The sequence below is a fragment of the Pelodiscus sinensis genome, chromosome 25, assembly GCF_052426305.1.
Source record: "Pelodiscus sinensis isolate ZL-2025 chromosome 25, ASM5242630v1, whole genome shotgun sequence".
Lineage (NCBI taxonomy): Eukaryota > Metazoa > Chordata > Testudines > Trionychidae > Pelodiscus > Pelodiscus sinensis.
This window is the reverse complement of record NC_143076.1, coordinates 9,270,765-9,298,750: the sequence shown is the minus strand read 5'-3', so window position 1 is coordinate 9,298,750 and position 27,986 is coordinate 9,270,765. Positions and strand designations below refer to the sequence as shown.

The window sequence follows — 27,986 nt, the reverse complement described above, 5'->3', positions numbered from 1 at the left end:
TCCCAGCCAGTACGGGCCCTGGTGACCTGCCGCACCAGGGCCGCCTGGGTCAGCGAATTCCAGCCAGCGTGGGCCCTGGCGACCTGCCACAATGGGGCTGTCACGTTATTGGATTGTGAGGGGAGCAGCCGGGTCACTGCCGCACCCATGGGGGGGGTATTCACCCCAAAAGTGGTACAAAGGGGGCCATGTGAGGGGTCAAACAAAAGCTTAGTTTCTTCTGATTCTGTATCTGCTCTTCATACACCTGTATAATGTCTGTGTGTGGAGTTAGGAATCTGTAATCTGTGTGGAGACTGGAAGTCTCTCTGCATGTGGTTGAGCATTGGGCAGAGCCCGGCCTATGGACATGCTAATTAGCGAGGCCCTGTGGGACAATGGCACTCAATGGGCCAAGGACACACCTCAGGAATGGTGACCGACTCCTAAGGGCTACCAGCAGGGAACACAGGGATAGGCCACTGACCAGGGGACCTGCTGTAGCCAAGAACAGACCAGGAAGGAGGGATAAAGATGCCATGTGGCAGACTCCATCTTGGTACTCAGATCTGCTCCTGACCCCAGATGCAGCCTCACAGGGAATCACGAGCTGGGAAGAACTGTGGACCCATCCTGATCCTAGGATGCGCAACAAGGACTTTTAAGCCAGCAGCTGTAACATCTCTGCTAGAGCCTGCATTGAGAACTGGGAGATTCGATGCATGTAACGTACTATCCTTTAACAGCCTTACTCTCAGGCTTTTCTTTCTTGTAGTAATAAACTTTAGATGTTAGATTCTAAAGGATTGGCTCAGCGTGATTTGTGGGTAAGGTCCAGAGGGTAAATTGACCAGGGATCTGTGTCTGGTTTCTTGGAACCGGACAGAACTTGTTCGGGGTAGGTGGGATTGGGTTGTAAGACCCCCCACTGGTGTATGAGGCCCGGGGCCATCTGGGGCACGGATATTGCTGGGATGTCGGAGGGGTTTTGCTCGTGAGGCTTCAGGCAGGCAGCTGAAGCGCTCTGTGGGATTGGTTTGTGGCCTGTTTGGGAAGGTCTCCAGTCTGGGGGCTGTAAGGAGCCCCAAAGTTGAGCAATTCGCCCTGAGCTGACACCCTCAGCTGTGCCCAGACACGGCCCGGTCCGTCACAGAGGACGCCCAGGGTCAGTGTGCCGTAGCCAGCGCGGGCCCTGGTGACCTGCCGCAACAGGGTCAGCATGTCCCAGCCATGGGCCAGCTCCACCTGCTTGGAAAGGGCGGGGCTGCGACCAGCACCCCCTCCCAAAGTTGCCGGGGCCTGGAGGCTTTGAATTAAAAGCGCAGCAAAGGGTCTGTGGCTCCCAGCCGCCCGGATCGCTGTGGCTGTGTAAAGTGCTCACGGCTCCTGCCCCTGCCAGGTTAGCACTGGCCTAGAGCCACGAGACATTTCAGTAGGATCCTGCTGCCTGAGCCACCACCTAGAAATGTGGTGGCCGGGCATCAGGATAGAAATAGAACACGGCCAGATGCCGTCTGCTGCAGGATCAGTGTCAGGCGGCTGAGTCCGGCCCCCGGGCCGCATCTTGCCCAGCGCCACAGGACAGAGAACTGAAATCAGGAGCGGCCAATGGGCAAAGCCCCCAGTGATAGTCCAGGGATCTCTCTGGTGGTGGTCAGAGCCTGCCCAGCTGTGGCCCACGGCTGGGGAGCTCTCCCCATGGCCCAGCCCATGAGCAGGACTCTGGTGTCTCCAGAACACACCCCGCTAGCTGGATGGAGACATTGCACAGGAACTGGCCTACGCGGTGCTAAGCAGCTGTGAGCTCGCCCGTCCGACACTCAGCAGCGCAAGGTCGGGGGCATGAGGCCTCCGGGGAGCCCCGGCTGCGGCAGGAAGTGCTGGCGGCGATTCGGCAGGCTCTCCTCTCCGTGTGGCCACCAGCTCCACGCAAAGGTCCCGGGTCCTGCTCAGATGCTGGCCCCACCACTGGGTGCCACTTGCAGGGTCCTGCCCACCAGCCCCACATGCAGGATCCCAGGTGCTGGCCCCAGCTCTAAGGGCAGTGCCAGGTGAGGGCAGAGGTAAGGGTGGTGCTGTTCAGAGGCCCCCCCCCCTCCAAAATTGTTCCCACTTTGGGCAGCACATTGGAAATTGTACCAGGAACCTGCTGAATCCCTGTAGCGCGAGCTGCCTCACCATCGCTGCACTGACACCTGCACCACCCGCTCCCCAGTGGGCGACACCCGCCTGCCAGCCCTGGCTAGTCCTGGGTCACTAACCCGGCTGGGTCACTCACGTCTGCTCTCCAGGCATGAGGCAGGGGCCCCCACTGAGCACTGGAGTGGACGCGCCCTCGTGAAAGGCCGGCGCTCATGCTCACAGCTGTACCACAGCTGGGGAGCCAAAACACAACCCCGAATTCAACATCCCTCTGCAGTGGGGAGTGGCTGCTTTTTAAAAATGTCAGTGAATCCCCCAGCCGTCTCCCCCTCGGCCCACGGCGATATTATGGGTTTGCGAGGGTTAGAAAAATAAACAGCGTGTAACCATAACTGTCTGAACGTGCGAATGCCTGGAAAAGACAAAACAGATTAGCCGCGTGGATTAGGCCAGGACGGCCTATCTCCGGCAGGCACTTCGCTCAGGAGCATGGCTGTTTGCCTGTCTCGCAGGAGGGATGTCTGAATGGAGCGAACCCTGTTAGAAATTTCTCGAATTGGCAGGGAGCGTTTATATGGAGGGGGAGGGGTGTAGAGCAGCTGCTTTTAAAATATTTAAATAGCAGATTCTTTGCAGGTTTCCGGGTTCAAAAGGCAGCAGTGTCCTCACGTCTGCTCCCCCCTGGGAGCTGGAAAACTGCACGGCCGGGTGAGAGCGGTGCCTGTGCAGGGGAGAGAACGCAGGGCCCAGGTGCCTAGGGGCGAATTCTCGCCCCAGAGCGTACGTGCTAACGAGAGCAACGGCACAGCCTCCCGCACAGCTGTCTGCTTTGCACACACGCCGGAGCCGGCCCTGCCCAGCTCGTCTGTCTGAAGCGGCCTGCGCTGTGTTAACTTTGCTAGCTCTGAATAAATCACAGCTCTGAACATTCCTGCATTGCTCTCCTGCCCTGGGTTCCAGCCAGAGCCGGGTGACGCTCCAGCAGGGTGGATGTTTGGATCAGACCATCCCCTGGACATTCTGATTCTTCTCCATCTGAGCTGCCCAGAGCGCTGCCAAGCCAGGCTGGGAGCCTCTCACGAGCGCTCTGGTGCCGCCTGTTCTACCAGCCTCCCTCCCAATATTTCAGCAATTTGCTTCGGAGCCAGGTGGAACCAAGGGACGCAGACTCAGCCGAGGATGCAAAACAAGCAGGAAGAATTAACCACCCCTAGTAACTCTCCTTACAGCTTGGCCGTGGGATTTCCATGCCGAAGGCAGGTATCGCTCCAGTGGCCAGTGGCTTTCGCGGACTGCCAGTCCCCACGGACCAGCTGCCAGCTGCGGACTCGACACACACTAAAGAGCCAGAGACATGCGGTTCTGAACCCGAGAGCCGATTTTGAGCCGTTTGCGGATCGAGATCCACATGCCCTAATAACGCCAGGCCCTACCAGCCATGTGTCTGCAAGCAGCGTCCCGTCCTGCTCTCCGGGGAGAGGCGCTGCTTCTGACCAATGGCACAGTGCAGCCGTCTCAGCCGATTGACCCCACAGTGCACCTACCCAGTTATACCTGGCACATGCCCAAACCAAACAGCCCTTCTCCCTGAGCTGGCTGACCTGTGGGGCTGATCCTCACGGCAGCTCCTCGCTCTGGATCATAGGCAGAGACAGCAGCCGAATGCACCATCAAAGGCCCTCCCTTCCCGGCCAGCCTCTGCTCCCCACCATGGTAGGAAGGCTCCCCCTTCCTCTCCACATTGTTGTGGAGGACATACCACAGCCAGGCGACCTTGGGGATGTCGAGGCAGGTCAGGAGGCACCTGACCTGCGCCTCGAGGGGCCCGAAGGCACACTCGACCGGGATTCGGGCCCGGCTGCGGTGGGCATTGACTTGGTCCCTGCTGGAGTCCAGGTGGCCGGTGCACAGATTCAGAAAGCACGGCATGAGGGGTGAGCCGCGTCCCACACGATGCACAGTGGCATGTGCACGTCCCCAACGTGAAGTTCATGCTGGGGGAAGAATGTGCCACCTCCAGCTTCCCACAGAGGCTGGAGTTTCGAAATACACGAGCGTCGTGCGCCCTGCCCGACCACCCGACAAAAACATCAGTAAACTGTCTACGGTCGACCAGAGCCTGCAGCACCATGGAGAAGTAGCCTTTGTGGGTGATGTACTGGGCCGCTTGATGAGCTGGTGCGCAGATTGGGATGTGGGCTCCATCGATCTCTCCCTGCAGTTAGGGAACCCGAGGCAGGAGCAGGGACAGCAGCCGGGTGCACCATCTCTCGGATGTGGCACACGTTGTCGCTCTGCCGCATGAGCTGGTCCCACATGCGGCTCTGCCACTCAGCGTCCTCCCGGACCGTCAGTGCCAGGGTCTGGCTGCATGTCGCGCAGGACACCCATGTGCTGCCTCGCCAGGCCTTTGTGGACCCTGGAGCACTTTTGGGTCCCCAGGGGTGGGCAGCTGGCGTGGCTCCCCCCTCAGCGATGGCTGGTCCGGCTGTGGAGAACAAAGAGGGAGGGGCGGTCTGTCATCCCTGCAGACACTGTCCCTCCTGTGTGATAGGGCGGGGATGTCCCGAAAGAACACAATAGCAGTGTGGACATAAGTGCCGTTTTCCTGGGAAAAGCCTGCAGTGTAGACATACCCACAGCTGAGCTTCCTGCTCGCCTCCCCACGCCACAGGGCAAGGGTTGGGAAGGGACCCCGAGCAGAGGGAAGCTCCCGGCCTCCTCCAGCCCTGAGTCCCTTCTGCACGGCCCCGCTGGCGAGGCCACGAGGAAGGCCAGAGAGTCTTTGTCTCAGCACCAAAGCCGCTGGTTCTGCCCCTTGCGATGTCACTGCGGAGGGCCAGTAGAAGGCCTCCTGCGGCCCATGGGGCCAGGGGAGCCAGCCACAGGGGCAGGAGAAGCTCTGCTAATCGGATCTTGTGGCTGATCCTACGTGGCACGGCCTGGTCCAGCCCTGCGGTGCCTGGGAGACAACTTAGACGGTAACCTTGCTGGGCAGAGCCTGCCTCTGTTCTGCGCACAGCGCCTGGCGCGTCTGGGGCCGCTGGAGCAGGCAAGTAACAAATCAGCGAGACACAGAAACCTCCTGAAAGTGAGAAACCGGCAGAGAGAAAATTCTGGAAACTGAGTCAACCAGAGGCCCAGCCTGCGGCCCAGCCAGCGAGCCCCCTCTGAGAAGGGCCGTGAGGGAAACGCGGCGGAGCCGCTGCTGGGGAGCGAGTGGGTGCTGCTGCTCAGACGAGCCTCCCAGATGGTCTGTATTAAGTGGTTGTTTCAAAGTTTCCATCACGGGGCTGGAGACTGAGCCAAGAATGTTCATTTGCAGCTTCCCCTGTCGGCAGTTACTCCCCCCCCCCCCCCGGGACTGTCAGTTTACAGACGGCCCAGGTACCTGCTGGTACGTGAGAGTCAATCTCATTTACTTGCCCGATAACCTTCCCGGGCTCTGGGATGGAGCTTGGGCAGCGAGAGCTGGACCTGCGGGCTAGGCGGCCTGACAGCGACAATGCCCAGGCCCGGAGCAGCAGGGGGAAGCGAACGGGAAAAGGGAACAGAAAGATAAGAACAGAGCGGCCAGACTGGGTAGACCAATGGTCCATCCAGCCCAGTGTCTCTCTGCTCACTGTGGCCAGTGCAGGTGCCCCCGAGGGAGCGAACAGAACAGGAAACCATCACAAGATCCCTCCCCTGTTGCCCATTTCCAGACTCTGCCAAACAGAGGCCAGGAACCCCTCCCTGCCCACCCTGGCTAATAGCCATTGATGGACCTACCTCCATGAATCTATCTAGTTCTCTTTTGCACCCTGTTAGCGTCCTGGTCTTCATGACATCCTCTGGCAAGGAGTTCCACAGGTTGACTGTGTGTTGTGTGAAGAAATACTTCCTTTTCATAGAATCATAGAATCATAGAATAATAGGACTGGAAGGGACCTCAAGAGGTCATCGAGTCCAGCCCCCCGCCCTCAAGGCAGGACCAAGCTCCGTCTACACCATCCCTGACAGATGTCTATCTAACCTCTTCTTAAATATCTCCAGAGAGGGAGATTCCACCACCTCCCTTGGCAATTTATTCCAATATTTGACCACCCTGACAGTTAGGAATTTTTTCCTAATGTCCAATCTAAACCTCCCCTGCTGCACTTTAAGCCCATTACTCCTTGTCCTGTCCTCAGAAACCAAGAGGAACAAATTTTCTCCTTCCTCCTTGTGACACCCTTTTAGATATTTGAAAACCGCTATCATGTCCCCCCTTAATCTTCTTTTTTCCAAACTAAACAAGCTCAGTTCATGAAGCCTGGCTTCATAGGTCTTGTTCTCTAAACTTTGGTCTTGTTCTTTTGTTTGTTTTAAACCTGCTGCCTGTTAATTTCATTTGGTGACCCCTAGTTCTTGTGTTATTGGAGCATGTAAATAACTTTTCCTCATTTAATTTCTCCACACCAATCATGTTTATATGGACCTCGCTCATATCCCCCTAGTCTCCACTTCTTTAAGCTGAAAAGTCCCAGTCTTACTAATCTCCCTTCATATGGCATCGTAGGACCCAAGAGGAGAAAGAGATGGACCCGAGATGGGGGAACCGGCCCCCGGCCAGTCGCTTCAGGAGAAGGAGTTGCAGTGGGCACAAGAAGACCTTTCCGTCCAGGGGCCCTTCGTTCCGAGGGCAGCTCTCAGGCCCCCTTGAGACCCGAAGGGCTGGAGCAGGTTTTGTGGGGTCTCTGTCTGTCTGTCTCTGTTTCACCCCCTGTCATCTCAGCAGCAGTGACCGGGGGAGGGACTGGCCCTCGTGGGCTGGTCTCCACGTCTCTAGGATGCTGCGAGGCAGGGCCAGTGTCAGGACCCCAGAGACCAGAAAGCCAGGTGAGGTCCGAGAGCCGTGCAATCCCTCAGCCAATCACTGGGCACCCTCCAGGTTTAGGTCACGCAGGTGGGCCAGAGCCACGGTGTTGCTGCCGCACTGGCCCCTTTGGGCCGTACGTCCTGTGGGTCCGAATTGCCAGCGTCCCATGAAGGAGGCGCCGCTTGGCCTCTGGGTGGCAAGATGGGCTCCTCGTCAGCCTGCCCAGGGGCCTCCGTCCGTGGCCTCTGTGTCTTCGCTCCCACATGTGCAACGCCATCCCTTGTGCAACAGTGTTCGCACGGGGCTCGCCAGGACAAACCATAACAAACGGCTCAGGCAGGTTTGCAGGTAATGCCCGACAGGGAATGCTGCCAGGAGCATGTTCCCGTGTGCCCCACGTGCCCCCGTCTGTAGCTGGCTGCACTCTGACCAGGGGAGGGAAAAGGGAGGGGAAAGGGTCTATGCGTATTGACTGTTACATGTTGACCACAGGGATGGTTTTGGCCAAGCCCCCAGGGTTTGGGTCCATCGGATAAAGACGCCTTTTCCAGTCTAACACTTCCTGCCAGTGCCTGGCGTCTCTGCATCCCGATACACGCTGAGCACTGTTGTAAACCCAAAGACACTCCACAGATGTGCTTGCAGATTGCTTTGTGCGCCAGTCACACGACTCCCTGCCTGACGGTTCCCAGACTGCCTCCAGCTCCGCGCTTGAACGCAAGGCAGTGGAGTTAGATTAGGGCTGAACTTGGCGGGCTACATTTTGGCTTCATCGGATTAATTAGAGCATTCCAGCATGGGTAAATGGCAGGGGTACGGCCGGCTCCTCTGCGCAGCTCTCTGTGCACCAGAGTCCATGTTGGATGCGAGAAGGCTCCTGTGCTACCGTTTTTATAATGCTCCTCTTGTCTGCTCTTTGCTGCGCATCGCATCCTGCGTTAGACCTTGGCACACAAGATGGCCACCCCTGTAAGCCCCACCTCCAGGCTGAGAGCATCTACTGGGTGTGTGGAACTGGGCCAGGCGTCGGAGAGCTAAAGGGGAGTGGGTCACAGTCCACCCATACGGCACAAATATTGCATCAGGTTGAGTCAGCAGAGGAAGGCTGAACGGGACCCGATGGGCAGAAGTTGAAGTCAGACAAATTCAGACAGCGAGAGTCACTAACGGATGGTTGGGACAATTTGCCAAGGGTGATGGCGGATTCTCCATCACTAAAAGCTCTTTTCTAGGGGACGTTCTCCAGCCTGTGCTCTCCAGAAGGGCAGACCAGACATCCCTTCCGGCCTTGGAATCGATTGATCGTCTCCCCAGGCTCCACCCAGGGGCCATCGGGTTCCGGTGCTGGTGGTGACGTCATGCGGCGGGAGCATCTTCCGCAAGTGACACGTGGAACTAACACGTCCCCCTGGAGAGAGCTGGTGAGGCAGCCTTGGGGTCATCGCCTTCAGCGGCATGTGACATGAGTCACTCACTAGGGACTCCTGGGTTCACCTCACGGAATGACTCTCTCCCTGCTGCAGGGCCTCAGGCACAGACGCCCCTCACTCCTTCTGTTCTCTGACACACCATAGTTTAGTCTCCTGAGGGATGGAATATTTTGGTCTAGTGATGGTGGTTGGTTTGGTGCAGGTGTGGCTGGGCGGTGTTAGTGGCTTGTGATACACAAGCAATCTGATCTGGTCGTCCCTTCTGGCCTTAAACTCTAGGACTCTCTGTGGGATTCCATTTTCCTCGTGCTCTCCCGCTGAGCCCCCGGGGAACAGAATTCTCCAGGCGCCTTCCAGAGAGAAATTCCTTTCACGGACACCCCGCCTGAACTGCCCAGAAGTGGTCTCCTCCGAGCCGCACAATACCTGGATGGTGAGAACAGTGAGAGGACAGTGGGGCTTAGATAAATATGAACCGTGGGAATTAGCAACAGCTGCCACAAAAGGGTTGTGTTTTCAGAGGCCCATAAAAGCGCAGGACACGCCAGGCAGAACTGCTGCCCCGCATCTGAGTAGATGACAGCCCCTGTGGGAATACAGGCCTGGTCAGAGCACTCATCTCCGCAGAGCCAGTCTGTTTCCAAAACAACGGCCAGGGCCGATGCACTCCTACGAGGAGACTTCCAAGCCCAGTGGCTCAGGGAACGCTTTGCCTCATGAGCCATGGACGTCGCTCGTCTGTCAGGAAGGGACAGGTGGGTTTTACAGCCTAATCCCCGAGCAGTGCCTCTCTGACCGGTGACTGTTCACAGGGACGAGCGACGGTGGCAGGAGGCGGCCGGCCCGGGGCTTGGTAGAACCTCTGCGCTGCCATCCCAAATCCAAGCCAGCAGAGTAGTGGCCAAACCCTATGAATTCTGCCTGTTTGCAGGCCTCAGTGAGATGTGCTGGGTCTTAGTCCTGCCGCACACCTTGAACGCCCTAGTCATGAAAGTGACCAGCGCCTGTGCAGGCAGCCAAGGCAGAAGGCGAAGCTCTGAACCAGCTACTGAAATGGGAGTGTGCTCTTACGCCTAGAAGCTGTTGCTCCAGGAGCGTGGGGCTGCCTTGTCCAGACAGACGGGAAATTGAGAGTAGGGAGACTTTCAGGTGGACTCCTGCCCCCACCCGGGGGAGGCCACTAGCGGGGTGATTGTGGATTGAGGGGTGTGCTTCCCGTGCGAGCTCGTAGCCAATCAGCCAGACAGAAATTCGTAGAAGGATAAGTCTCCGTTGACGCCCGGGGCTGATTGGCTCAGGACTGGAGAGCTCAAAGATTTTCTCTGTACCTTTTAGAAGATGGATCTATTTTAGGACGGGTCTATTGTTTTTACTCTTTACAGACTTCCATCGGGGAATGAGCTTCTCCGGAAGACGACTGCACAAGGGATGCCCCAGCCTGTTTACCTTCCAGATTCTCCAGTATGACCTAGAAACCCAGCAAGTCCGGATACGTTGGCGCGAGTCCAGGCGACAGTCTCCTTTCGCCGATGTGCTAGCTGGTGTGACTAGAGACATGATTGCTCAGGCAGGCGTTTTCAAAGGGCCTCAGAGAAGCAGGCCCCAATTCCCCTCGGTTTCTGGTGGGAGGTGGGCTCCGTTTCTCTGCCCAAATCTCCACTGTCATCCTGGGAGGCAGGGAGGTCTGATCGCAGGGATGGGGAGTCGGCATTTCTGGGCTCCATTCCCAGATCTAGCCATCTGGGCTACTTGCATGGCCCCATCACTTTACAATGGCACAAAACAGCTGCTGCTGACACACCGTTATGTCTGTGCTCTCCAAAGTCCCAAAGCCACCGAGCGTCTATCACGCATGCAGCCACGCAGTCTGTGGGATCAGGCGTCCTGAGCCCACGGTCCCACTGGAGCGGAGAGGAAAGTCTTTCCCTAAGAAGCAGGGAGAAGAATCTCGGCTGGGAGCCGCTCCCCATGGAAAGGCATGCGGACGATCTGCTGCAACACAAAGGTGATATAAATCACGGGAAGAGAAATTCCGCCGTGCAGATAAAACCCTGAGAAGCATAAATCAGCCCCAAACAGAGAGGAGATAAGAACCCTGAAGTGGACATTAAAAATGTGATTCTCCTGCCAAGTCCCCCGACGGATCCAATCTCTGGGGAGTTGGCTTGGAAATCTGACCTTGGTGTTGAAGGAACACAGAGCCCTGCCGTCTCCTCCCCACACCGGAACCTCTCAGACCCAGGCTGGAGAGTTTGGGGCCGTTTTCCTTCCTTAGGAACTTTGCAGAAAGTTCCCTGCAACCGGCGCACCGCAGTGTTATTCCAGACGCTATGGGAATGTGCCTCGGCCCAGACACAGCTCTTTGCCTCCTCCCTTCAGGAGTGGATGCCAGCCTGTCACATCCTGTCACTGGTGCTCCCAGTGGGAGAAGAAATGTGCTGACCAGGGGCCGACTTTGAAAATCCAGGATTCTGGCTCACCAGCGGTACCTAGAGGCGCCCCTAGAACCTGTGACCATCCGGGGACTCTGCCAACATCCCCACCGCCTCCTGAGTGGAAGCTCCTGGCCTGGCGGCCCGTGTGAGTCAGAAGATGGCTCTGCCGCCCCCCCCCCCCAGCCTAGCGCCCCCGGGGGGTTAAATGGGCTTGTCTTAGCACAGAGCCAATGCACCAGAATGATGATGTCAGGCATCTGCGCCATGCGAAGCACCACCCAGCAGTGCCATTGGCCGTGTCTCCAGATCACTGGCCAGGTGCACCAACTAGAACACGCCAGCTAGCGTGCACCAGCCTGGCAAGCCAAAACAGCTGGCCTGGCTAGTTAAGGCAGCCTCCCGTGGGCGGGGCAGCAAGCAGGCATAGGGGGCAGGAAAGCTACGTTAGAGGCTGCCCCCATGGTGATAAAACGTCTGGTGCCTTTGTCATGTCGTGTGTGATTCATACTGTCGGCCTGGCTTTGACCATCGCAGTAGGGACTGTGCACGCCAATAGTCCCTGCTCAGTAATGTTAACGAAGGCCTGCCCTATTCCCTGGGTCCAGCCAGAAACAGGGGCTGGGCAGCTTCCAGCAGGGCATTTAGGCGTGGTTCCTAGTGCACCCACAAAGTGCAACAAAGCAAACCCACCAGTGATCTGTCTCCAGAGCTGCCGGCCAGTTTGGGGCAGAGGTACCGGTGGATCTTTGGATCCAGCCAGCTCATCCCGTGTCCTTTGTCACACGGCTCCCTGCCTGGCACTTCAGAAATCCGTGTTTTGCAATGTCCCGTGTTCCCAGCCCTATGCAGCTTGCCTAGAGATGCACCCGAGAGATACAGTTACCCTGGAATTCCAGCCAGGACCCAGTAGACTCCATTGAAGAGTTTAGCAGTAGGGCTGAAACCTGAGGCCAGCCCCGGGTTCGGATTTCACAAAGCAGGGCTCCGTAAGAGCCCGGCCGAGGCGATCTCCTTCGGCCTGGGCCTGGCGAAACCTGGCCCTGCAACAGCTGCGCCCGGCTGGGGGAGGCAAATGAAATAAGTGTTTGATAAAAGAAAGGGGGATTTCAGGAAATCTACCCGCTCAGATCTCAGCCCGGCAGGTTGTTTTTCACAAAGTGACACTGTAATGTTAGAAACCAGCCTGATCAAAAGAAAAGCATTAGGAGGGTGTTGGGACAGTCTAGCCCAGCTGAGGAGCTCAGGGCAAGCCTCCCGGCTTTGTGAGTGGCGTGAGCTGAGAGATAAAGGAGCTAAGGTGGCTGGGGAGCTACCCTCTCACTACGGCAGGGCCCCGGGTTTCTAAAATCTGTCGCAGGAGGTTAGGTCGGGGGCGAAGAAGGGGGCTCTTTGGCTCAGCAGAGGGACTGAAAGGCTCTTGGGGCTCACTGACCAAGCCTTTAACACGTGTCGTTGTGAAGCCGACCGCTGCTCAGAATTGTTGCCACTAGAGTTGGTCTCAAGCTGCAAAACTTGGCTTGGGTCTGGGAAGACTTTCTGGCTTCCCGCTGCCTTGGGACTTCTCCCCCGAGACTTTTCAGAGGGAAGCCCCAGCGGGCAGCAAGGTGGGGAAGAAAGGGGAGAATGGAAATAGGACACAGCCAGCAGCCCCCAGTGCTGGCTCCAGAGATGCTAACCCAAGTCTCCAGCCACGCATCCAAGGAGAGATGCATCAGTGAGTGCACTGGACAGCGACTTTTCAATCCGAAATTCTCCAACATGCATGGGCAGGGGAATGGTGGGGAGCCAAAAAGATTAAAAGCAGGGCCTGGGGAGCTTTCTAAAACCGCGTGACTGATGGGACCAGTCTCACGACGCTTGGGCTCTGCCTCCTGCTGTGCACTCCATTCATGGGATGCAGCCTGTGAACCATCGCCCTGGCGGCTGGCAATGCAGGGCACCCGGAAGACGGCTCTGATTGATCCGGGGGCATGGCAGTAACTCCAGGGAGAGAGGAGAGCAGATGTGGCCACAAGCCCCCTTTGCACACTCCCTCCTGAGCTGCACGGAGGCAGAGCCCTGAATCTGGCTCAGTCTAAGAGGCCAAAGACTTTGGTTCCAGTCCTGGCCCTCGCTGAGATTCCTTCCAAGGCCTGGGGCAACTCACGGGTTCTCCTTCTCGCCCAGGCAGGTGAGAGCCCCCGGACGGTGCCAGGAAAGAGACAGGTTAGCCCCAGACAATCTCTCTTCAAGAATTAATCCCTCAGCACAAAGCCACCCCCCTCCCGGCTCTGGGGACAGAACCACTCCTGGAGCCTGGGTCCAAACGCTCATCAAAGCTGGGTGTTGCTCACGGGCGGGGCAGAGCTGTCAGCCGCTGCTCCGTGGATGAATGGCCGTCGCTCTCCCGAACATCAGCCCTTTCGCTAGCACTAAACCCACAACACGCCCCCAGCACCGCAGGGACAGGGTTTCATTTGAGACCTCGGTACCTAGAGCCACCGATTCCTGAGTCCGACGGCCGTGGCTGGGACGCAGGCCGTGCTGCTCCGATCGGACCAATGCACCTCAGGCGGAGTGGTTGTCGCTTGGCTGAGGGACTTCCCATGCTGCTATAGAGTAGGGACGCCAACAGGCCAGGCCACCCTGCTAGCCACCGGGCCATCCTCCCTTGGCTTTCGGCGGTTCTGGAAATGTTTCTGTATCACCCCCTCCTGTCCGTTGCCTTCCGACTCCTGTGCAAACTAGGGACGGTTCCCAGTGGCTTGGCCTTTCCCTGGCCTTGGGTCCTTCTCAGGGAAGGGGTCTGGAGACTCCCTCTCCGTAGTCTGTGTTTTGCATGGGATTGTGTCCGCGCTGCATGTTTCTGCTTGTGGGTTCTCAAAGGACTTGGCCAGAGCAGAAGGGAGTAAGTACGATACGTCCCGGGCGGATCGGCGGGGTGGGGTGGGGGCAATGGAAGAAGGGCAGGAGCCCTGGCAGTTTGGGAATCTGCTAAGTACAGCCACCAGCTGGATTCTGCAGCGGGTTTGCTCAGGCCGGTCGGTGTCCCGCCAAGGTGCTGCTCGTTCACCTCGTGGCAAAGGACGGTGCTGGGAAAGGGGAGGCAGAGGAGCCGTGTCTGCTGCTCCCTGCTGATGAAGGTCCCCTCGTACGTGGGGCAGAGGGCTGCTGGCTGAGGTTTCACACACGTTCCTGAGGCGCTTTGGCAGCAGGTTGGGAACATGAGCACAGCAATGAGCAGAGTGGGGTGGGGAGCCCGCTGCAGCGAGGGGAGGGACCCTGCCCTGCTGAGATCAGAACCAGCTTAGGCCAAGCCAAAGCAGAAGCAGATGATGGAGGCAAAGAGCTTCAAAATATTCCAGAAACGAGCTCCAAGAGCAGGCAGCGCCGCTGGAGAGTTAAGCTGCTACAATCCATACTTCAAGGCCTCGCTGGGGAGCAACTTACGGTGCAGCCAGTGTGGCCGGGTGGGCATAGATGCTGGCATGCTCTTCATGTGCAGGACCTTGAAAGTACTCAGTGGTCCACCACTTCTCTCTTACATCAGAACAGATCAGAAGTGACTCCTCTGAAATTGGAATAAGTGAGAGAACAGTCGGGCCAAGAGCTAGACAGGTGGATAAACAGATGGCCATGTCCTGAGATGGATAGACAGACAGACAGACAGGCAGATAGATAGCATATGCGGAGTATAGATAGAAGCTCTATTAGCCAGCTGGCACAGACAGGACTAATTCGCTTTTAAACATACTAGAAGATTTACCCAGTGTTGCTTGGATCCTTAACTCCATTAATTTTTATTTTTTGAAAAATAAAATGAAAATGTCCATGCTTCATGTAAACCATTGCTGTGGGGTAGGGCTGGGGGTGAGGGGTTCAGTCTGCAGGCTACCCCGGGCAGAGAGAACTACCCCAGCCCGTGCTGATCGAAGCAGCTTTGGGCCAGTCCTGGATGGGAAGGGAGAAGGGGGAAGAATCCCCAGACATCCCCTTTCACGTGCTTGGTGATTGTGTTTTTTCTGCATGGGTTTAGGAGAAGCAATCCCATCCCAATCCCGTTTTCCTGACTCAACCAAGCCCTTCCCTTGCTTTACGTTAGGAGAGGAAGAAGCTGCCTACAGAATGTGGTGGTCCTAGCTCTTTCCGTTTAGGAGGAGTTCTTGAACAGACACACAAACGCTCTCAAATGTCGAGTAGTTTAGGTCAAATTATCCATTAATCAGCGCTGCTGACTTTGATGTATCTTTGCTGATGGATGCCCACCGAGGGTCTCGGTTCCATTATTTCTTGGCAGAAATGCTGTGAGCGAGATAAACGAGTGGATACTTTACACTGATGCTTTAACACAGCAAATATTCCCACACGCCTGCTGCCCAACATGTCTCTGCTCTCAGCTGCCCAGCTAATGAAAGAGCCTTCCTCTGAGCTCTGTGTGTCCCATTGTTCACTGTCCTACTGGGACCATGTGCTGGAGAAGGGGAATGCTTGGCCCTGTGTGTGAAGACAAATGATGGGGATGCATGATTCCGGTTTTGCAAGACAACAGCTGTTGTGCAGCTCTGGGCCAAGAGCAATTTGATCAAACATTCCACGCAGCAGATGTGACCTGCCCAGCTTAAGACCCTTCACAGCAGCCTGGGAATGGACACAACAGACCCTGGGTGATGGGAAAAAGAGGCCAGAGCCCGATCTAAGCGATGCCACTAATGCAAGGCCTTTGAAGACTAGGAGCCTGCTCTACCTTCCACACTGCTCCATCGGCCTGATTCGTGCCGGCGTGGCTGAGTTCCTGGCCTGATCCTTCTCCCACTTAGCCCAGCTCCGCAGGGCGCTCTTCTTGCGGGGGTACAAAGGAGAAGGCAATGGGGTTTCGTCAGGGCGTAACGGGTTTCACCGGGCCTGGGCTCACTGGCCTCAGATGAGTTTCTCCTGACGCGCCTCCCAGGGAGAGGACCAGTTGGCCTAGCTATGGGGCAGATCCCTCAGCTCACGTAGACGAGTGACGCTCCATAATACAGCAATGCCGACTGTCCCCCGATCGACCTGGCCCGTGAATGCTGAGGTGCCCCATTTTACATAGTTCCTCTTATTAGCATCTTTGCGCAGCTGTGAAGTCGAACTGACATTTGGAGACGCTCTGTTCAGGTGGAGACATCGCGGTGCCCTGCAGTCCGATGTCCCGTAACCTCACCTGGCAGCACATCTCGTGGAGTCAGCTTGTGACCCTCCAGGCACAGGGCTACTACTTCTAGCTCCTCGCATATCAAACGCTCTTATGCCTACGGCCTGGCATGACTAAGCTAAAATCCTCCAGCCCTCGGCCTGGCGCTCCAACCATACTTTACTTATAGCCCTAATATACGCTCACTGCCCCTAAATGCTTACCAGCCCCATGCAACCTACAACTTAGCTCCATTGGCTGTACACTATTATATAGGAACCAGTGTATGAATTGACCATAACACCATATGCTAGAATGGACTTCCATGTAGCCAGGAGAGCTGGTCTCCAGGCTCACAGATCAGACACCGGGATCTGCCCTGATGGGCTTGTGCAAATCCAGGGTGAACTGCAAGCAGGCACTCTTGCTCACGCTAGCACTTGTGTTTCACACCCTCTGTACAGCAGCCAATGATGAAACCTGTTGCAAGGCAGATTTCCTGATTCCACTTACAGTTTGGGCTGGTGTGTTCCAATTTCCCTGTGTTCCTTCCATCAGGGCATGAACACAACTGTATCCGCGAGTGTCTCCCATCCACCTGCTCCTTCTGGGACATCTCCCCACCACGCACAGCCTTGTCCACCCCTTCTCTGTGGGTGGCAGCCAATCCGTAATCCAGCTTTCCTGGACTCACTGGTTTGTGGCTCCACCCAGCTCCTAGTTACACCCTCCTGCTGAGTTGTCCAAAGAACAAAATCCATGACACTCCCCTCCTCGCAGACCGTACCCGTGTCCATGGCTGAGGCATCCCTGCCCCAGACAAGCAGGGAAAGGTGGACGGAAAAGGAAGAGAAGCAAAGGGCATAAGTTGGGGAGCTCTAAAGAGGAGCAGCTTTGCCTGTTGAGTGATGCTGAGTGAGACAACACAGAGCCGAATAGCTATGAAATCATAACCACAGCCAGAAGCTCAGTGACTCGGCAAAGCCAGATACCCTCTTGGCCAGTGTGCAAAGGCCCCATTGCGCCAATGGGAGGTCTGGTGGGGAGCGCAGGGAGTGGGGAGCTGGAAACGTTCATGTCAGCTCACAGACTACAGTTAAATACGGAGCTCGCCTCTCTCCCCCCATGGAGCAAAGCGAGGGCCTGGCCCACAAGATCTCTACAGCCCTGGAGATCCACAGCGGTTCTGCCCCTGCTTCCGGGCAGCAGCCGAATGTGGCTTTACCACCTTCCCTTCTGAATTTTACAGGAGGTCAGACGTGGTCGCCCCGGGGGACTCTACGACTAATTCCCACCAGACTGGTGGCGGGAGGGTGTGTGGTGCAATGACGGGAGGAGTGCTGACTAAGGGGCTAAACGCAGATAGGTAAACAAAGGCGCTGGCCGGGGGGCCCAGGGGAACCAGGCGAGATGGAGAGTCGACATTTGAATTGGTTCTAGGTTCCTTGCCTGTTTCCCTTGTGTGGGAGAGAGAAACCAGGAGTTGAGACACAGGATGATGTAAACCCAGGCAGGACTGCCATGCCTCCAAGGAGTCAGAGCATGGGAGTGGACTGAGCAAGCGAACACTGGAAGTAAGTAAAAGGGAAAAGTGAATCCAGTCGTGTTTTTCTTTATTTTGTGATTTGGTTTGAACTGCTCCGTGTGAATCTCTGCGTCTCCCCCCCCTTTACCATCCCCCATTGTGCCCAGAAACTTTTCTCTGTGATGTAATTGGTTTTCCTTAGTGGCTCTGTAACATCTAGCAGCCCAGTCTGCTTTATCGCGCTTACCTTTTGTTTTGTAAGAAAAATCACTTAAAGGTGATGGTTTGATTCTTGCGTCCTGGCAGCTCTGTGTGTGTGTGTGCAGGCCTCCGGCTGAGGAGTCGGCTACCAGGGACTGCAGCTTGGTTTTCTCTTTCCTTTTTTCAAGCTCTTTTGGGGCAAAAGAACTTGGGGTCCCCCTGGGGGTGATTTCAAGTGTTCACCCCTGATTTTTAGGGACAAAAAAGCACTTGATGATGGCAGCAGTTCCCCAAAATCTGTGCATTAGGATGGGGGGAGATTTTGTAACCAGGGCCTGCAGAGGCAAGGTTTGGAAGCTCTCTTGCAGGCCCCCACCTTCTGCACTCGGAGTGCCAGAGCGGGGAACAGCCCTGACATGTGTCCATCCAGCTCCACCCTCAGTCCCTAGCCCTCTCATGACCCATTCCCTCCATCTGCGTCAGAGCCCTAGAGAGGGGGACTTCTGCCAGGGGCGTGGCGGAGGGAAAGGAAGAGCCATGTACAGAGTGTTCCTTTTGCATGTGCTTCCAAAGGGCGTGTTCAGGCTTCAGTTCCTCCCTCTCTGATGTCTTAGTCATCTCCACCGCCCGAACATTGGCAGGTCACCCCTTGACCTGCCTCAGCCAATCTGTGCTCCAGGAGTTAACTGCGTCCATCTGCACGGTTGTACTCATTCTGCGTGTCAGGGGGTTCCACACGCCGTGGCCAGGCTGCTCACTCACACCAGGAAACGGGACCATAAAGCCCCTTCTGTATCACTAGAGCCAACTGCCTGTTTTCTAAACTCCACGAGCACAAGCCCCCAGTTCAGCCCCTCCAGGCTCTCCACTTGCACCCCACCTCCCGACCGAGCCCTTCCATTAGGCCCTGGCTCCGCAAGCCCGCTCCGCACTCACCTGACAGCCTCCGTTTTCTCATCAGCCTCCGCCTGCCCCTGACGCCTTGCGAAGCTCTGGGCTGTGTGCAAAGAGTATGAAATAAAAACCGAGCCAGATGTATTGCATTGTGTTGAATAAACATTCGTCAGTTGCTAAGAAATGCAGCAGATGGCAAACCGAGGCCTTTCATAGGTAACCAGATTGCATTCAATCAAAGCCATGGCCAACTGATGACCATGCAGTGGTGGCCTCGGACGCTTCCCATGGGACAGGTGTCCACATCCACACACTACCACGGTGGCGCTAATCAGCACTCGCATTGTCGGAGCCAGGCTTCCGAGTCCCTTTCGGTGCTTTTGAAAATTTTACCCAACATTCAATTATTACAGCTGAATTTCCATCCGCCTGGCGGCTCATGCCGAGCCACCCTGCTGGAGCAGCGTGGGGGAGGTTTGCACTGCTACTCCCCATGTTATCTCTGTTGGGGTATGTCTACACTACCCCCCTAGTTCGAACTGGGGGGGGGGGGTAATGTAGTCATACGGAGTTGCAAATGAAGCCCGGGATTTGAATTTCCCGGGCTTCATTTGCATAAAGCTGGCCGGCGCCATTTTTAAATGCTGGCTAGTTTGGACTGCGTGCCGCGCGGCTACACGCGGCACGAACTAGCTAGTTCGGATTAGGTTTCCTAATCCGAACTAGCTGTACGCCTCGTTCCATGTTTTTCATGTACAGCTAGTTCAGATTAGGAAGCCTAATCTGAACTAGCTAGTTCGTGCCGCGTGTAGCCGCGCAGCACGCAGTCCGAACTAGCCGGCATTTAAAAATGGCGCCGGCCGGCTTTATGCAAATGAAGCCCGGGAAATTCAAATCCCGGGCTTCATTTGTAACTCCGTATGACTACATTACCCCCCCTAGTTTGAACTAGAGGGGTAGTGTAGACATACCCTTGGGTAGATACAGGACTCCGGTGCTGTCAGCCTGGAGTTTTTCTCAGCAGGAAATTCACTTAGAAGCTGCCCACAAACATCCCAAACTGTTTTGATTCCCCAGCATTCCTGGAGCACACGTGCAGCTTGAAAGCTCTTTGTCAGCCTGCTGAGATCCATATTTCTGTTTTCCCAACAGGCCCTGAACACTGAAATCCACATTTCTGGTTCCCTCGCCATCCCTCTACGTTTGAATGGAACATCTGTGCAATGACTGCTCAGGCTAAGAGGGGAAAAGGCAATTTGACCCTAGTGGATAGGAGTAATAATTTCTGATTAAGAAATGACTTATCCAGAATAACTCCTACCCACCCTGCTCAAGAATGTTTCTGCAGATATTAAAACAGAGCTTAAGGCAGTTGAAACAAACCAGGATGCAGTGCCAAAAGTGACCTCACGCTCTGCCGCTCGGCATGCGTACCTATTCCAAACGGGGACTAAGAAGAGGGGCCTCTCTCTTCCCTGGCTGGTGATGAAAGGTGTCACTGCGAGCCCACAAGAAAGACAAGTCTTGGGACCAACTGGCTCTTCATGGCAACAGGGACTCCCCAGTCAGGCAGGGTCAGTTTGGAGCCAGTGCAAAGGCCATTGCTAGTGTCAAGACTCCACAGTCCTGTGAGCCCCATCAGTGCCGGCGCCGCACCCAGCACCGTTGGACTGCCAAGCCTCCTAAAAAGGAGCCACTCAGCACCCTGCAAGGGCTGGAGAGCCCGAACACGGGACTTGCTGCTGCTAGTTCTCACTTTCAACAGTCGGTTACTATGTGCCGGCCTGGCCTTTGTCTTGGCTCAGCACCAAGGTAAGCACACACTCCCCAAGTGTTGCTTACAGAGCCGTAGATCATTAAAGAAAGTGAAAACTTTTCTCTTTGCAGATTCCATGAAGCTGAGTCTTTGTGGGCCGCTTGGAGAGGGCCGGGCTGTTTTCTCTCTTCTCACTTACAAATGCCAAACCCACCCCTGCAGAAGGAAGAACCAGTCTTCACCAAGCTACCGGGAACAGACAGGCCTGGAGGGATGTAAAGGGGGAAAGTGGTGACCGCTGCCCTTCCCCTACATACACACACACACGCTCCAACTGGACCATTTTATGTTACTGGGGAAAAGCTGAACCCGTCGCATGAGTTCTTGAAACAGCTGGAAATCCTGGGCAGAGCTCAGTTCTCACGAAGGGGCACAGCTGTCTTGGATTTGAGGGGGGGGGGGGGGAGCTTGAAATTCAGCCAGGGAGGCAGCAGGGTGTGGGGAGCTGGTATCACAGGAAAGCAAGGGGGCAAACCAGACACAGGGTGACTGGAACACGCAAAGGCCATTCACAGCTGGGCACCGCGCTGGAGTTGTGCGGTCTCACGGCATGGGAGACACAAGATGGGTGAACTGACATCTACCTTGGACCGGCGTCTGTGGGAGAAAGAGCTGCAGAGTCTGCTCCAGGGCTGGGAAAGGGCCTTAGGCCGGGGCTAGACGGCACGTTCATCTTCAAAATGTTTGGGCTTTACCAGTGACAAAGGCTGAGGCGGGAGGAGAGACTCTCTCAGCCGTGGGGCTACCTAAGGGGGAGCATTTTATTTTGCTTCCAGGAGCGCTCTTGCCCAGTCCTTACAAAATGGCGCCTGCAGGGCATTCCGTCCCGTGGCGCGCCCGTGGCAAGGTGCACAGTGGAGCCTAGTCAAGTGTCACAGCTACAGGCACCGCTGAGTGGACAGTCTAGCAGACGTAGTTAGCTTTTGTTCTAATGGACCCTTCAGGGTTTAGGGAGGAGTGTTAACGCTCCACTTGTCTCTCTCCCCAACAGACCTTACCCCACCTCTTGTCTTTCTGACTCACCACTGCAGTGCGGTCACCAGCTGGTGCCCATAGTGACCTCACTCTTAGAAGGCGAAGGTGGGACTGGGGCACAGAGATTTAACAAGCAGCTCTTCAGTCTCGCTGCGCAGAAGAAAGTCTGACCTGCTGCAGTGGCGGGAAGTTGAAGCCGCACTGGAAACAAGACAACATGTGAACGCTCACCACGGAACAATATACACGGGGGTGGGGGGGTCGTAGATTCTCCATCACGGCCCATTTCTACATGAGGGAGTGAGGGGGGGGGGGCTTAGAGAGCCCAGCTGGGTAGGGCAGTCTGTGTGCAGGCGGCAGATGGGAACAGGACAATAGCAACTTGAGTCCAGGCCTGCCAACCCATGAAGCCCTGTGTACACCCAGCGACCACTGGCTACTCCAGCCATGCCTGTCTGAACTGCTTTCCCATTGCCTATGAATTGCCATCAGCGCTAACCTGGGGGCTCGGATTCTTGCCTTCATTCACCTCTTAACGTTTTGGGAGCCTCTCGCTTATGTTACACCCTGTTGCCGTGGGCCTGAGAGACCCGGGGAGGATGTGGCGCATCTCTCGCTGGAGGCAGGCCAGTTCACCGCCTCGGCTCAGCCAACGCCCTGTCCTGACTCCACCTCTTCCCCAGCGGCTCCCCACTTGCACATCTGAGCCCCCTCCTCACAGGGCCTCCTCCCACCCACTGGGGTAGAGAGGCACTAGCGACGGAGGAAGGACATGGGCAGGGGGCCTCACGGGAGGGGGCAGGCAGAAGCAGGCCTCAGGGTGGATTGGGGGCAGAGCCACAGTGCTAGTGACTCCCTACACTTCTAGGGGGCTTGTGGCACTCGTGCCCAGCCGCCCCAATGCAGCAATCACACGCGGCCCCGCCTGTTAATCTGACGGAGTCAGTGTCTGGGCGCACAGGAGCCTCATGGCAGCACTCTGGCGGTGCCACCGCCCCTCATGCCCCTGACAAAATTTTAATTGCTAAAAAGGGTGCCCCCCCAGGCTTCTTCCTGCCCCTCTGGGTGGCCCTCTCTGTACCCCCTCCTCCCACAGACACCAGGCGCCCCTGTCCAGGCCTTCCCCTTCCAGCCCTTTTCCTTCTCCCCTCCAGCATTCCCTTCATTCCTGTGTCAGGCTCATTCCAGCCCTTCTCCCCTCTCGCACCGGGGGGGGGGGGGGGGGGGGAATTAACCCTCCCCCTGCTCCGAGGGGCTGAGCAGGCTGGCCGGAGCGGGGAAACACGGACACTTAGGAGTGCTCCTGAGGACGCCAATATGGCTGCTCAGCGCTTCCCTGGCTCACTCAGCCTGCTCAGCAGTGGCACGAGGAAGCTCTGAAGTAGCTTCCTCCTCTTCCATCTCTCCCTTCAGCTTCTGACTCCTTCTCCCCACCCTGCATGGTGTCAAGTATCAGAGGGGTAGCCGTGTTAGTCTGAATCTGCAAAAGCGACGAGGAGTCCTGTGGCACCTTATAGACTAACTGAAGTGTAGGAGATACATGCATCTGACGAAGTGGGTCTTTGCCCACGAAAAGCTTATGCTCCTACACTTCAGTTAGTCTATAAGGTGCCACAGGACTCCTCGTCGCTTTCCCCACCCTGGGCTCTTCCACTCAGCTCCCTTCCAGGACAGTGCAAGAGCAGATCTGAACCGGGACAAGCAGGAGCTGAAAGTTGGGGGGATAATCCGCAATGTGAAGCGGCGCACAGGTGCAGAGGATGAGATCTAGGGGTGGGAGGGACTAGAAAACATCAGCTTGCAAGGCGAGAGGGTAGCAAACCCTATCTGCCCATCTCTTGCTATCGGACGGGGAGCTCTTCAGGGCACGGGCTGCCCTTCTGGAGTGGCTGCACAGAGCCTAGCATGCAAAATAATAATAATGCAGCTCTGGAGAGGCCGCAGCTAGAGTCCTGGTCCAGATCTTCATCCAGTGTAAACCAGCACCACTCCACTGACGTCTGCAGTCACGGTGCATGGAACCTACGAGGGGAGCAGCGCTCCGGCCTGTCCGGGACCCAGCGTCCCAGAATGGTACGGAAATCCAGGAGGGGACTGAGGCCTGACAGAAGGGCCCCAGGAGTTGTCTCCATGGTGACCAAAGCAGGGCAGGGCAGGCATTGGAAGGGCGTAAGCGCCAAGGCAGAAGGAACGTTTTGCTGGGGACAAGAGGGAATGATTAGAAGCCATGGGGAGCAATGAAGGAAAGGGGAATGGAGGCTGGCTCGTAGGGGAAGCTGGCTACGACCGAGCTCTGGTTGGGGCTGGGGAGGGGGGGGGAATCAGTTTGGAAAGCTGCCGCCGGCAAGACAAAGGAGCCGAAACACCTTGGCACAGGCCAGGATGGCCTGATCGGCCCTTCTCTGTCTCCTGGGTCATGAGGCACATGAGGCCTGCACCCCAGTTGGCCACCACTTCAGAGGACCTGCCAGTGTGTCTTGGACAACTCTACTGTGCAGCGCTGTTGCTGCTCCTGCTAGCAAGCAGCTGTGAAGGGCGTCTGCCCCACGCTGGCCCCGTAAGGGTTAAAACCCAGCCCTGGGAGAGGGCTGGAGCTGTGGAGCCAGCAGTTGTGGCAGGAATTAGCCAATGAGGGCCCAGCTGAGGGTTTAACAGATTAACAGTGAATAAAATCAATTCACAAAGTACGCAGAAGGAATAGGAACTTACCTAGCTGTCATTTGCACTGCCACCATTTCTCCCACCCCAGAGTGTGCTCTCCTCTGGACTCAGAGCCCCAGACCCTTGCTTGCGTGGGCGCGCTTGAAGATCTGCAGAAGGTTTTCTGTAGGTTGTGTGTGTTAGTCCAAGCTGTGCAGCCAGCTGCAGACTCCCTCTGCCACTGAAGCAGGCTCCACCAAATGCCAGCAGTTCTGGTTCCCTGGGTTGGACACACAGACTCTCTTTGGACCCAGGGTTAGTCTGTATCTCTGAGTCCATCCCAGGCAGCCCTTTCCCAAAGAGCCCAGTTCCTTACAGCCTCCTCCTGTGCGCTGGTTGTTGTGTCCTTCTCAGCCACAGGCACAGCCAGAGTCTTTCCCCTCTGGGGCAATCAGCTGCCCCAGAAGCAGCTAGCTAGATCCAAGTCCCGCAGGCTCTCAGTCCCAGGCTGTAGCTGCAAAATACCAGTTCTTGGACTGGATAAGGCTCCCTCACAGCAGCCTGGCTCCTCTGCCCCAAAATAGAGAATCCCGGACTCTGAGCCCTCTCTCCACATGCCCAGACAAGCCTTCTCTTCCTGGTTTCCTCAAGGGCTCATGGGAGTTGTAGTCCTTAGGGCTAGATTGCAACACACAGGATTCTCCCAGAAAAAGTCAGAGGTACCTTTAGTAAGAGGACTACATTTACTAGTGGCTTTATAAACCCCTGGTCTTCCTGATTATCATAGAATCATAGAACTGGAAGAGACCTCAGAAGGTCATCAAGTCCAGCCCCCTGCTCTAGGCTTGCTAATGAACAGAGGGTTCTAGATTTCAAATCTTTCTTAAGAGGCTCACAGCTTCCAGCTGCTGGTCAGAGTACACAGCCCTTCAAAGAAACAGCTCAGCACTTGAATCTCCAAACAAATGGACAAACACAAGCTCAGCACAACGCCGTCCATTATTCCAGAAAAACAATACCTGCCTCCACGCTGCAATTGTGTTATTTTGACATGGAGACAGCTCCTTGAGCCCTTCTGTCAGCAGCTCTGGGCTCCTGCTCACAGATTCTGGGGAGGCCAGACACGCTTCTGACCCCCGGGGGGGACGCCCTCATGTCTACCCCGGGAGATGCCCTCCCACCGCCAGCCACTGCTGGAAGCAGGCTGGGAACAAGAGCACATGCACAGAGACTGAGGAGTGCCACACACGGCATACGGGCATGCCTACCCGCCCATGGCACCACCCGCTCCCAGGGACAGCGCTGCCAGGCACAGGTGTGTGCGCGGCCCCCATGGAAGGCCAGGCTGCTTCCGGTCCCTCTCCCGCCCATGGGATCCCAGTGTGGCCAAACACTTCCCCCGCCTGCTTGTCAGGACTGTTGCTTTCAGCTTACTAATGAGGGCAAGGCCTCAGGGACAGTGTCTCCATGGATGACTGACCAGGGGGGTCCATATGAGCACGAGTCTCAGCTAGCCTTAGGCAGCAGCACCCGGAAGCAACTGCTGACCCAATGCCCTGCCTGAACTGGTTCCGAGTGGCTTCCAATGCGAGGTCGCGTCCAGGCAGTGTGGACGCTCTTTCAAAATAGCACAGCGCTTTTTCATTGAGCTTTTTGTGTGTGGACCACCCCTGCTCTAACTTGCTCTTAAATATCTCCAGGGATGGCAATTCCCCATTTCACGGGCAATTGTTTCAGTGCTTCACTACGCTGACAGTTAGGAGGTTTCTCCTAATGTCCAGCTTAAACCTTTCTTGTGGCAATTTTAGTCCATTGCTTAACAAAGTCCTCGAATTATAGCTGTAGGCCTTTTGCTTGGACTAGTTCCCATGTTCTGTCTTGCTCCTTTTCCCGTTAGCATTCTCTAGGATAGGCTATTGTGGTGCCTTTTATACACGTTCCCTCAGCGGAGCTCACGGTTAGAGTAAACAGGTTGTGCCGTGGTAATGGGAGTTGTACAGAGTGTCAGATAGCATGGTGGTGATCTAACTCAGTGGTGCGCAACCTTTTTTCAACCACGACCCCCATATACTTGTGTCGTGACCCCCAAGATAATTTGAGCAGTGCGAAGCGGCGCAGCACTTAGATCCGGGCAGCCGGGGGCTGGGGCTGGCCATTGGCGGTCCCCCAGGAAGACATCCGCCCCCTTGGGGGTCGTAACCCACGGGTTGCGCACCACTGATCTAGCTTTAGCTCCACTGATGTCAAAGGAGTTAGTCGGCAGCAGGAAGATCAGAATCCAGGAGACAAATGTATTTTTGCTGGGAAAGAACCGGAGCATTTAAACCAGGGAAGAGTTTGTTCAGTGAAAGGAAATTCCTCTGGTTTCCCCTCATGCCCATCGTCAGAGAATCCCAGGGCTGGAAGAGACTTCAGGAGTCATCGAGTCCAGCCCCCTGCCCAAGGCAGGACCAATCCCAACTAAATCAACCCAGCCAGGTCTTTGTCAAGCCAGGACTTAAACACCTCTAGGGACGGAGATTCCACCCCCTCCCTAGGGAACCCAGCCCAGAGCTTCAACTTGAGCCCACTGCTCCTCGTTCTGCCATCCGTCACCACTGAGAACAGCCTCTCTCCATCTTCTTTGGAACCTCCCTTTAGGAAGTTGAAGGCTGCTCTCAAATCCCCCTTCACTCTTCTCTTCTGCAGACTAAACAAACCCAAATCCCTCAGCCTCTCCTCATAGGTCCTGTGCTCCAGCCCCTCACATTGTCACTAGGCCTGTGTGAGGATCACATAATGTCCCCGGAGCTGCTCACTGCTTCTGCGTGTTGTTTTGTTCTAATGGCTGGCTGTGCAGTGTGAATATTGCCATAAAAGCGCCCACCCCCCCAAGGCCAACGCGTGCCGATTCTACAGTATGCTTGGCACATCCAGAAAGCACCGTTCAATCAAAGGCCAGTATTTCGTGGGATCTGGAAGACTCGCTTCTCCCAGCTGCTGTCCGTCCTGTAAGTGGGTTTTGCTGCTCTGCAGTACTGAACGCACAAAGGAGGCCAGAATAAGAAACAGATGAAAAAGCCAGGGCCACGTTACTTGGGAATCTGTAAAATATCGGAAAGGTGTTTTTTTGTGCGAGTGTGAACAGCTCATTCTGGCGAGCTCCAGGGGACGGAGATGGGTTTTGCAGTGTACTGTGAAATGCCTTCCAGACAGCCACATGGCCTGGGTTCAGAGCAGTCAAGCAGCCCAAGAAAGGGGCTTGGAACTGAGAGGTGTTTTGAGACATAAACATCCTGTGCATTTCTATGGAAATAGCTCTCTGAGTTTGCCGGTAAAACAGCGGGCACCCAGAGTGCTGCTCTTCCCCACAGGCGGCCATGAGCGGCAGGGAAGTTGTGTGCAGGTTCACTGTAGTCGCGGCCACAGGTGCTGGGATGACAATCCTGGGCGTGGAAACATGGGAATTACTCCTCAGCGCAGGGACCTGTATGGCATGGCTGACAGCTGCAACCGCTCCCCCAGCTCCTGTCCCAAACCTCACAGGCAGGGACAGGGGGGTGAGGTCGGGCGCAAATGTCCATCGTGGAGGTTCATCAGTTCCAGTTGCCATGGCCGACTGTCATGGCTGTCTGCCATGTGAACACCCACCCTGTAGGAACCTGCCTCACTCCAGGTAACCTGGTTCTGCCACTTGGTTCCACTTCCCAACCTCTGCCATCAGCTCTGACTCTGAGTCTGACCCTTGGCTCTGACGTGGGTTGTGACTCTTGGATTTGACCTTTGTCTCTGGCTAGACCCTGGGCTCTGATTCTTGGCAACCAACTCCTGCTCTAACTGCTAGGCACAACTGCCCACCTCCCAATCTCTGAGAGCATCATGTGAGCTCAGCTCGCTCTGCTGGAAGGGAAAAGCAAGTCAAACATGTTTACACACGTTAGACGTCTTCAAGGCACCAGGGCCTGGAGACGTGCCTCTTCCAATCCC

At 56.1% G+C, this 27,986-nt stretch overlaps 1 long non-coding RNA gene across 1 annotated transcript in view; it reads right to left on the bottom strand.

Moving 5' to 3' along the window:
- Positions 1-25,009, bottom strand: part of LOC149521697 (uncharacterized) — a 34,962-nt gene extending 9,953 nt beyond the window's left edge. Inside the window, exons 1-3 of the long non-coding RNA XR_016347850.1 lie at positions 24,090-25,009; positions 21,429-21,581; positions 18,632-18,692 (exon numbers count right to left, since the gene is read on the bottom strand). This is a non-coding gene — a long non-coding RNA (uncharacterized LOC149521697). The remainder of the gene's footprint in view (positions 1-18,631; positions 18,693-21,428; positions 21,582-24,089) is intronic.
- Positions 25,010-27,986: the final 2,977 nt, after the last annotated feature.